Source organism: Neofelis nebulosa, chromosome 2 (assembly GCF_028018385.1).
Source record: "Neofelis nebulosa isolate mNeoNeb1 chromosome 2, mNeoNeb1.pri, whole genome shotgun sequence".
NCBI classification, from domain to species: Eukaryota; Metazoa; Chordata; class Mammalia; order Carnivora; family Felidae; genus Neofelis; species Neofelis nebulosa.
This window is the reverse complement of record NC_080783.1, coordinates 14,692,361-14,704,542: the sequence shown is the minus strand read 5'-3', so window position 1 is coordinate 14,704,542 and position 12,182 is coordinate 14,692,361.

Here is a 12,182-nt window from a genome sequence, read left to right as displayed (position 1 = left end):
ATGACCTGAACTGAAGTCAGATGCTTAACCGACTGAGCCACCCAGGGGCCCCAACCCAGTCTTTTATTATTTTTAAATCTCTGTTGTGTCTGTAGTTGCTTCTCTTTCTTTTTCTTCTGCATTTTAACCTTTTTTTTTTTTAATGTTTTCCCTTTTTTCCTTCATCTTTCTTGCCAAAGGCCTCCTTTGAATTAATGTTTCCAGAGAAGCAATTTTGCATTTATCTTCTTTATTATTCTTTATCCTCATTACATTGACATCTAATGTATTCTCCCTGCTGCTTTTCCTTTTTTATTTATTTGCTCTGGTATTCTTTTTTTTCAATGCCATAATGCTTGGCTCATTTATTTTTAAATATTTCATATTAAATATTAAATATTTCATATTTCCTGATAAATGTATTTCAAGTTAAATATTTCTCCCTCAGTACTTCTGTGGATGTGCCTGACAAATTTGACATTAATGCTTTCATCATCATTTAAATCCAGGTGTTTCTTCATTTCCTCATGACTTCCTTTTGACTCCATTATGACTTCCTTTTTTAGTACCCAGATATTCAGTCTCCTTATATATGTGATTTATTTTCATATCCTTTTCTTATTAATTTCTCATTTTATGGCATTATTGTTGTAATACATGATCTGTTAGACATCAATCCTATAGAGTTTTGTCAAAGATGCCCTGGTAGCTACACGGGCCATGCTTCCCCAACCATGAGTATCTGGTATGCACTCTACTTCTTGAGGATACCTGTTTGTCTCCCGAGAGGAGGGTGCTGGGGAAAAGGTTGGCCACCCAGCAGCCAAACATCCTTACCATTTGAGAGAATTCCTAAATAAGTGGCCAGTAGGTTTGGGAAGGAGCCATACTTCGCAAAGCAGGGGGGATGAGACCTTAAACCTCTTCCTCGCCCTTGCGGATTTGAGAATAGGGTTCCGAGAGCAAATGTAGGAACAGCATATGAAACATAACCAGGAGTCTTCAGGATTTCCCTGGGGTTCAGACGCCCTACCCCTGAGCTGGCTTGAGGCTCCAATCCTGCCCTTCCTTAGCCTAGTTTTCCTGCCACCAGGTGATGACTTCTGCTACTTGATTATTTCTGTGTCAACACCACTATTCCTGTCAGTCTTGTAGCAAGAAACGGAAAGCTGAATGTGTCATATTCTACATTGTTTCTTTCCTTTTTTTAAAACTATCTAGACTCTCCTAAGGCAGTGGCAAAGAGCTGCTACTAGGTGGCCTGCTTGGTGCCTCCTCAAGCACTCTAAGATCATGAGGTTACTCTAACACCACCCCCCGACTCCCCGCCAAAACACACTTTTGGGGGCCCCCTTGGACTTCCATTTCTCCAGTTCCTCTTTGGTTCCCAGAAATGCCGTCTCCAGCAGGCAATATTACTTAATTAAGGATGTTTGTCTACAAGCCTTAAGTAAGCTTTTCTAATTGCCACAGTTTCACATCACTTTTGTTCATGTTGATCGTTATTTAAACACCATGAATAATTCAAAATCAGGTTTTGAATTGTTAATCGGAATAACGATAGCCGCAGCTCCACACTCTGTAACAATCTGACTCGCAGTCGGTTTGAAAAAGCCATTTCTAAAGTCATTTCCTTCAACAGCTGAAAGCTCTGCCCCCAAAGCAAAATGAGACATACCCAAAATAGAGGCTTCTCTGATCCTCTCCCCAGCGGTGGGTGTTGTGTTGATGACTTCCGATGTACAAAAGCAGCGGAGACCTGGGTATGTGTCACAACTGCAAATAACTTTGCATTCTTCGTCACTTTGACTCGCAACCCTTAACTTAGTGGCATGCCACTAGGAGACCAGGAAAAAGCTCCTTTCTGGCTAAGGACGATCAAATAGGTAGGATTCAACAAGTGTCCCTGTTGAGAATAGTTAGGACTTGCTCTCAATACAAGATACCCCTTGCTTTGCCTACAGCCTCTCGGCAGATGACTCACTTCTGAATCTGTGACTCCAAGTCCCCGTTCTCAGCACAAGCCCCAGCTTGCACGCCAAAGTGGCCACCTGATATGTGAATTTAGATGGCCCATCCACTCAACCCACTCGCAGTTTAGATGATTCCTCGCAGCCCGATTGGTTGCCTTTCCAAATGCTGCACCTTGGTTGAGGTTGGGGAGACAGGAGGGTGTAGGGGTTAAAAGCACATCAGTGGAGCCCTACTACCCAGTTTTAACTTCTGGGTATAAATTCGGACTTGCCACTTGCAGACACATGACCTAACCAGGCTTTCCAGCCTCTCTGTGCTTTGGATCTCCTCGTCTATAAAATGGGCATAATACTTATTTCATTATAAGGACTAAATGAAGTTAGCATTTCTAAAGCACTTAGACCAACTCCTGGCACATAACAGGCATGCGAACAGTGTTCATGAAATAAAATGTTGTTAAAAAAAAAAAAAAGAAAAGAAAAGCAATAAAATGTTGTTGAACCCCTGGATGGCTCTAGGAGTTACCTTCTCTCCATGCTTCTTTGCTGGCTCATGCCCTCGCTCGTCCATGAATCTCTTCTGTATCACATAAGCACAGAGTGGTTCTTCCCTTTCTCAGCTGCAAATAACACATGGAATTGGTGGACTTTTGCACCATAACTGATACATGTCTGCTATAGTCATTGTGTCTCCCAGTCACTTGTCGTTTCTCCTAGTGTAGACATCCTTGTTATGGCCTTTTTTTTTTTTTTTTTAATTAGTCATCAAAGATCAGGACACGCAAAATTCCCAGGCAGCCCAGTGCTAATCATGAAGTAGGCATTGGATAAATAATAAGGCATTGGATAATAAGTGTGGGTAGTTGAGCAAAAGAAAACAGACAAAGGAATAGACTATGACAGAAAAATATAAGAAGCACTGAGCCTGAGACACTAGGTCATATTCCTTAGCCTTCTGGACAACCTGTCCAGACCATCCTTAAAAATTTAAATCATTTGTTGAATGATTGTATCTTCTTCTAAAATGTCACCTCCGGGGCACCTGGGTGGCTCAGTTGGTTGAATGTCCCCCTCTTGACTTTGACTCCGGTCATGATTTCATGGTTCCTGGGTCCGAGCCCCAGGTCCACAGAGCCTGGTTGGTATTCTCTCTCTCCCTCCTCTCTCTCTGCCTTTCGCCCTGCTTGCACACACACTCTCTCTCTCATAAATAAATAAATAAATAAATAAATAAATAAAATGTAACCTCCATAAAGGTGAAGATCATGACTAAGATTACATGGGAAGCAATATTTCAGGGAATGGGTTCCCACTGCTCTACGGTTCTTAACTGAAAGTATGTGCCTATCACTCTGGTAATGCCTCTGCTCACCGACAGTTATGATGTTCATGTGCTGGTTCAGAATAGCCTGGGCGTGAGAGGAGCTAATTTACTATTAATCACCAGAAGTCTATACAGTTATATTTGTGTAAAGAGGACTATTTACGCAGGATTAATAAATTACCCTCTGACAACACCTCAACTCCAGAGACTTTTTATAACCTAGACCCGAAATTCAGCACTAAGGAATTAACTTCTCTGCCTGAACTTCACAGATTTGTTTCTTTTCTGACACACAGCAGGAACCTATAAATTCAGTTTGCTTATAAAGAATGGGGGGGGGGGGGGGGAACAACATCTAAAATCATCATAATTTATCACATCACCAAGCACTACTTTTCTCTACAATTTATCCCGACAGGCATCTCATAGTTTGACTGGGATGGAATGAGGTGCCTGAAGGGTGGCTGACATTTGATTTGTTTCCATTAATTTGTGGGACTAGATAAATAAAAAATTTAACAACCACAAATTACTCTGGCGACATTTTATCTGGTAAGCATTTTAGCAGATTGGCAGTGAACAGAATGCCCTATTTTAGTACACTCCATCTAATTCAAATCTAAATTCATCTCTCCAGAAAAAAAAAAAAAAAAACAACCATTGATGCAAAGGTGATTTTTCAAAAGTCAAAAATCAACTGATCCACATTATTGCCTATTAGAGAACATGCCTTAATGACCTACCTTTTCATTCTGCGCGACTCAACATAAAATCTCTAGAATGGCTACGGAGGTACGTGAGAGACACTGAGCCATGAAATAGAAAGGTAGAACCCCTTCAGGAAGGGATCTTGGCTGTTACAAGTGCCCTTTCTTACAATGCATATCAATGTCCAGCTAGAGATTCACCGTTCTCGAAACAGCAACTCATTAATACTATTACGGCGTAATTTCCAAAAAGAAGTTTAAGACATGCTTCTCATACAGACACAAAATGAGCACATGCCAAATATTCCAGCCAACTCATTAATTAATTAATTGATTGATCAGGTAAAACGTTAAGACTGGCTCAAAAGGGAATTCAAGTCAGACCGTCCACGCGGAGCTGAAACGCATCTGCAAAACTGATAAGTGTCCTACTAGTCAACAAACTGCAACCATTAGGGTGGCCTGATCTGTGGATAAGAATTATTGGCTGTGCCCCCAAACCAACGTAATTTTCACTGCTGTCAGTTTTCTGATTTAAGCTAGTTTCTACCTTTACAGAGTTGTGAAAGTGCCTAATAAATGTTAAACAGGAAGTCAAACAAGACATAACCCCCTGGAAAATCAGATAAGCCCCAGGATGGGTGGGCCTCGTAGAAACACGTAACTGTCCACGGAAAGACCACTTGGTAACGTTGAGTGAAAGAAAAGAGACAAAGTCAGCTATAGACATTTGACTTAAACCGCTGACATTTATTTCTTACAGTTCTTGAGGCCGCAGGTCCAAGATCAAGGTGACAACAAGGCAGGTTTCGTTTCAAGGCCTCCTCTGCTTTCTTGACTTGTAGGTAGCTACCACCTTGCTCACAGGAGCTCTTTTTGTGCATTCAGGGAGAGAGAAAGTTCTCTGGCATCTCTACTTCCAAGGGCACTCATCCCAACACGAGGGCTCCACCTTCTTGACTGCAACTACCCCCAATTTACCTCACCAAGGCCCCAGCTCCAGATACCATCACATTGGGGGTTAAGGCTTCATTCAACACATGAGTTTGGGAAGGGCGGATGAAAACGTTCATTCCATAACAAATGCGTTTTGTCGATTTCCAAGTTTCAAGTAATGTTTTTTAACTCTCAAAACATCTCAGCCTGATAAGTGGAAACTGCTGTCTGTTCCACTTCAAAGGTGAGGAAATTAAGACCCTGGAGACAGCTATGAGAGAACACGCTGGAGGAAGGAGGCTCCGAGCAAGCAAAGGTGAATTAAGTACAATGTGAGAGATTTGAGGTCAGACATGGTGAGTTTATGAATGAGGAAGAGACGGAACAGAGAAGAGTCCTCACTTCCCGGCCAGCAGAGTATCCTGGAGTTCTGGAGTTTCCTGGCCTTTTATTTGGATGACTCAGGAAATCGATCATGTGCCAATAGCAAACGGAGACTGTGTGTCGGTCCCTTTGTATGTATTGCCTTGAATGCACACCGTCATCCTACCGTTTTATTCTTCCCGTTAGGCAGGGAAAGGATGGGTGGTGAAGGTTCGGTGGCTTGCTCAAGACCACTGCCAACGAATGAGTCTAGCTCTGTCTAGTTCCACTGAACTTGATTCACTCTGCCGCACAGAACTCCACACTTCACCTCTGAGTGCTGTCATTTATTGTGAGCCAGCACATATCCATTTATTCCCTTCCTGAGCCCCTTTTATGTGGAGGCATCGTGACATCAGAGACATACGAGGTCCCTGGCACCATGGCTTGAGATGGAAAAGGAGAGGAGCAGGGTTTCTGCACGGGAGATCAAGAAGTCTGGTTTGGAGGGGCGCCTGGGTGGCTCAGTCGGTTGAGCGGCCGACTTCGGCTCAGGTCATGATCTCGCGGTCCGTGAGTTGAGCCCCGCGTCGGGCTCTGGGCTGATGGCTCGGAGCCCGGAGCCTGCTTCCGATTCTGTGTCTCCCTGTCTCCCTCTCTCTCTGCCCCTCCCCCGTTCATGCTCTGTCTCTCCCTGTCTCAAAAATAAATAAAACGTTAAAAAAAAATTTTTTTTTTAAAAAAGAAGTCTGGTTTGGAAATGTGAAGTCTGATATGCCCGTAAGACATCCAAGTGGAGACGTCAAGCAGGCAGTAGAGCAGAAGAGGGCTGGAGATGTAAATTTGTGAGTCAGCAGCATAAAGAAGTTATTTAATGTGATGAGCAAATTCATGCCTCCGGAAGAATACTCCTCTGCAAGTATAATCACCAGAATAACAACCAGGCCTGGTACTCAGGGGTATGGCCATGCAAGTTATTAAAGTATTTTTTTAATATAAAGTTTATTTTTTCCAGAGAGACAGAGAGAGAGAGAGAGAGAGAGAGAGAGAGACAGAGCAGGAGTGGGGGAGGGGCAGAGAGAGAGGGAGACACAGAATCTGAAACGGGCTCCAGGTTCTGAGCTGTCAGCACAGAGCCCGATGCGGGGCTTGAACTCACGGACCACGAGATCAGGGCCTGAGCCGAAGTCTGACGCTCAACCGACTGAGCCACCCAGGTGCCCCTAAAGTATTTTAACACTTCCATACCGGTTGGTTAACAGTGTCTCCCTCAAGTCTCTCAAAGGTTCTCTGCCTCGCCCACACCCCCAGCACCCCAGTCCTGCTCACCATCCAGGATGGAATGATATGCAGCACAGAAGGGACCACTAGGCAGTGACAATTCAGATTGGTCTTGATTCATGCCCTCCCACTGAGAACATTTCAAATATCACTCCTGATTCACAACTAATATTTTTTTAGCTCTTCGCACATGCCAGGCACTACGGTAAGCCCTTTATTCGATTGCCTCACTTAGTCCTCCTAATCACTCTTTGTGGAAAATATTAATACCACGCCATTACACAGTTGAGAACATTGAGGCTTAGAGAAGTGAGTATCCAGTTCTAGGCCACAAAGGCAGTGAGTGATGAAGCCAGAGCCTGAGCCCAAACTGTCCAACTTGGGAGGCTCTCCATCATTCTGTTTCGCCAGCTCTGGAGAGCCTACGCCCACGGCTGGGTGGCATGGTGAGGGCCTGGGAGTAAATTCAGCTTGAAGCTAACTTCCTGGCCAGCCAGGACAGTGATGGGACAAAGCTTTTTTCTGGCATTGAGCTCTCAGCTGCTGCTTGCCTTCGATCCTGAAGAGTTGTGTATCTCCTTCCAACTGTCTCCTCTGGTAAGACAGGAATGGGAAATTGATGTATCCACTCTTTCATGCCAAACTGTCTAGATTGTTTGTGCTGCTCGTGTGTTCTCACTAGGTAATCAATCTGTTTCACATGTTACACTTGGTAGCACCTACTGACATGATCGCACATCTTCGTACTTCAAGAATAACGTTCAAAGACACAGGCAGCATGGTCTTGTGAATGATCTTCCTTAATTTCAGTCTTAATAATTCATTGATGAAAACATAAAATCTGAAAGCAGGAAGTCTCCTTAGAAGGTGCACCTGCTATAGACCGAAATTCTGTGCTCCCCACCCACACCCCCACCATGCCTGCCCTCCCATTCATATTTTGAAATCTAATCTCTAATGTGATGGTATTTGGAGGCGGGTGCTTCGGGAGGGAATTAGGTCAAGAGGATAGATGGGCAGAACCTCCTCTCCTGCCCCCCTGAGATTTCCAGCTGGGAGAACTGTGGACGCAGGGCCACACCCCTAGTGGATCCAGAAACTGGAGCATGGAGTCAAGAAAGATGATCTCAAGGGGCGCCTGGGTGGCTCAGTCGGTTGGGTGTCCGACTTCAGCTCAGGTCATGATCTCACAGCTTGTGAGTTTGAGCCCCGTGTCGGGCTCCTTGCTGACAGCTCAGAGCCTGGAGCCTGCTTTGGATTCTGTGTCTCCCTCACTCTGCCCCTCCCCCACTTGTGCTCTGTGTCTCTCTCTCAAAAATAAATAAATATTTAAAAAAACCTTTTTTTAAAGAATTTGGATGTAACAGACTTTTGAGTTGATGTTTGAATAAGTTTAGACTTTGGTGGTTATTGGAATAGAATGAATGTATTTTTCATGTGAAAAAGACAAGAATTCAGGGGACTGGGGATGGAATGCTCTAGACCAAGTATTTGTGTCCGTCTCCCTACACACACACACACACACACACACACACACACACACAATTCATGTAGTAAAACTTCACTCCCAATGATGGTGTTTGGAAATGGGGCCTTTAGGAGGTGATGGGATCAAGAGAGTGGACTGGTCATGAATGGAATTAACGACTTTATCACAGAGAACTCCACCCCTGCCACCATGTGAGGATGCGGAAGAAGAGGGCATCCATGAACGAGGACGCAAGCCCTTACCAGACTCCACATCTGCTGTGGCCTTGATCTGGGCTTCCAGACCTCAGAACTGTAAGAAATAAATGTCTGTGGTTAATAAGCCACCCAGTTTATGGTATTTTGGCATAGCAGCCTGAATGAACTAAGACGGTACCTCATACGCACACACACACACGTCCTCCCACATCAGAGTTCTGACACATGTTACATCCCGGATGAACCTTAAAGACATAAGCCAGACACAAATGGACAAACCGTACTCGATTCCACCTATATGAAATATCTAGAACAGACAAATTCAGGGAGACAGAAAGTAGAATGTAGCTTATCAGGGGCTGCTGGAAAGAGAGAATGGGGACTTGTTGCCTAATGGGTAGAGAGTTTCCGTTGGGGAAGATGAAAAAGTTCTAGAAACAGTGGTAATAGTTTAATAACAATGTGAATGTACCTCATACAACTTCATCATACACTTAAAAATGGTTAAAACTGGAAGTTTTGTTATGGATATTCTGCAATATTTTTTTTATTTTTATTTTTTTTGACGTTTATTTATTTTTGGGACAGAGAGAGACAGAGCATGAACGGGGGAGGGGCAGAGAGAGAGGGAGACGCAGAATCGGAAGCAGGCTCCAGGCTCCGAGCCATCGGCCCAGAGCCCGACGCGGGGCTCGAACTCACGGAGCGCGAGATCGTGACCTGAGGTGAAGTCGGACGCTTAACCGACTGAGCCACCCAGGCGCCCCATGCAATAGTTTTTTTTAAATTCAACAGACTACTCATACCAGAGCACCTGATGAAACTCAGCCACTTTAAGACAAGAAATAGCAAAGGCAAAATAAAGGTTTCTTTTTTCACACCTACAAAAGCTGAAATAACTTTCCATGGGCAGGTCCCCATTACAAGAAATGTTAAAGGAAGTCCTTCAGGCAGAAGGAAAGTGACACCAGATGGAAATGTAGAGGACGAATCTACACAAAAGAATAAAAAGCCCAGAAATAGTAACTACATGAATAAATGCACCGCATATATCTTCTCATTATTTAAATCTCCTTAAAAGATCATTGATGTTTAAGGAAAAACATTAGCAACATAGTGCGGAGTTTACAATACATGTAAAAGTAAACTATAGCAAGAGCACCCGGATCAGGAAGGGAGAAGAATTACACTACTGTGAGGTTCTTCTACTATGTGGGATGTGACCATGGAAACCCTTTGCACGGATTTAAAAAATAAAATACAAGACGAGGCAACATAAAACATGTGCTATAGTATACAGAGAAGCCAACGCTGTGGAATTGGGTGTGAAATACACATACCTAGAGAGGGAGGGCAGGTAGAAAGCTCACACCAGGGAAGCAGGAGGGCTTGGTGAAACAGCCATGGGTGGGGGACGGCTACAAACTAAAAAGCAGATGTCCTTTTAAAAGAAGATTCTGCTACTCAGCATTAGCCAATTGCTGCTCCTTACCCTGACCTGCAGGGCTCCACATAGCCCCGCCTCCATGTAGCTATCCTCTCTCCACGCCCACCGCATGTTCACTTGTCCTCGGGATCACACTGTTACGGTTCTACTGGCTTGCTTGCTTTCTCCAATTACATGTCAAAGGTCTCATTGTCCACCACCCCCCCTCCCCCCCCCCCCCCCCCTCCGTCTGAGAAGGCTGTTCTTCTTGACCTCTGATGACCGCCGTATGGCTCACTTCTTCCTTCACTTCTCTGCCCAGGGAGGCGTTCTCCAATCACCCTGTAGAGCATAGAACCCCTCACTCTCACCCAATAACGTGCGGGTATATGTTTCACTATTGACTCTCTTAAAAAAAAAAAAAAAAAAAAAAAGCCCTGATTTCCAGCATTTGTTAATTTCATTGCCGTAAACACCGCGGCTCTGGCCAAAACCAAGTTGCCAACCTGACATCACTGAACACGGACTTGGGAAGAAATACATACACTTGGATCTTAAGAGCCCATACCTGTGGCTGCAGCACCTCCTGCATTCAGCACTCCCTTCCTCTTTCCCCCGCTTATTTTCCTCTGCAGTTACCTACACTCACCTGATATATTACATATTTGCTTGTTTAGGTATTTATGGTCTGTTTCCCCCTCTACACACACCACACAAGCTCCAGGAGGGCAGGAATTTTGTTTTGTTCACTGACATATCTTCAGAGCCCAGAATTACTCCTGGCATAGAGTAGGGTCTTAATAGATATTTGTTGAATGAATAAATGTTGAGATAACAGTGGTTCTTAGAGGTAAGAAATTAAGATTATTAAGAAGGGGGTATTCTGTATGGATGAAAGCCAGCAGAGATTGCACTCTAAGCCATGGGTTTCCATTGATAGGTGGACACATCCAACAGTGTATATGAAGGAATCAATTTGCACTTGGAGGAAAATAGCAGAACCTCTATATATTTTTGTTTAAAATCATACATTATGATGTATGGAACTATTGAATCAGTGTATCATGCACCTGACATTGATATCACACTGTATGTTAACTAACTGGAATTAAAATAAAAACTTAAAAAAAGAAAATAAAATAATGCATTACACTTTACTAACATTTAATAAGAGAATCAACTGTAAAATTCCATTTTGGTCAGACCAAATGTTGGTTTCTGTTTGCAAATATTATGCAAACATGTATTTTCAAAAACAAAACATTTTACTCTTCAAGTTAAAAGTAACATTTCGCCAGTGAGGAAGACAATGGCTGCTTAAAACTGTGGGGAGAGAATTTTGAAAGCAGATGCTGGGATATGATCATCAAAGAAATCCTTTACCTCCAGCAATGGAGGTATGCTGGAGGATGCTATTTAGTGCCTTCTGGTTCTATGTCCACTCTTGCCTGAGATTAGCGATTATATGGAGCATATTAATTAAGTCCAAGTTCAGAGTTCTTTTAAGCCCACCTGCATCAGAATCTCCTCGGGGTAATTGTTGTAAACGTTAGCTATTACTGTTATCACAGTTGTAATTACTTGCTCATTGGGCCCTCCCACGAGACTATGAACCATACATGGTCAAAGGCGATAACCTTGTTCACCACTGCATTTCCAACCACTAAAACAATATTTGACGAAGAATAAGAATTTAGGAAGTATTTGTGGGGGGACTGAAATCAAAGATCATCGGTTCCAAACACACAGGCAAGCATTCTCAAAGATTTACATAGGCCGCGGCTTTATACATTCTTCACGGCATTTTGAATGGCTTGGCAGGTGACATTCATGTAAAAATTCCAGGACAGGAAGGACAAATTAAGGATATTGCATTGAATTATGCCCAGGTTATGGACATGACCTGATGATTGTTATCAAGTCAAGATTCAGTGCAAAAGACAGAAATTACATGCTTAAAAAGATTAAGTGCTTAAAAAAAATAGTTTAAAGACTGGAGAAGTTTGGCTCTAAGGTTCTATCATTGTAAATGTGATGCAGAGGTTAGCAGTTGCCACAGCCATCACTTTCGCTGCTCATTTCAAAGCCAGTGACCAGGGTGGGATGTGGAATGCAGCCATTGCTAAGGTTCATTTCTGTTAGATGTCACTGTCCCTGTACACTGTGCTGAAGGAAGACATGCCCCATCGTCCCCTCTTTCAGACCTCACAAGACTCCATCAAATGACTAAATCTATTCTCCATTCAGGACTGTAGCTGCAAGAGAGTCAGGGTAAAGTCATGTGTTCATCTTTCTAACTTCTCTAAATAGAAGGAGGGGGAAATGAAGACTGAGAGAGCCACTCTAAACAACTAGAAAAAAAATTAGTCACTTTGACTAAAAGAATATCTTGACCCCATATCTGAAACCATTTATTAACAAGAAAAACATACTATCTACTTCCATTTTACTTGACAGTTTCTCGGTTTACAAACTGATAGCTCTTTTATATATAAATATGGATTTTA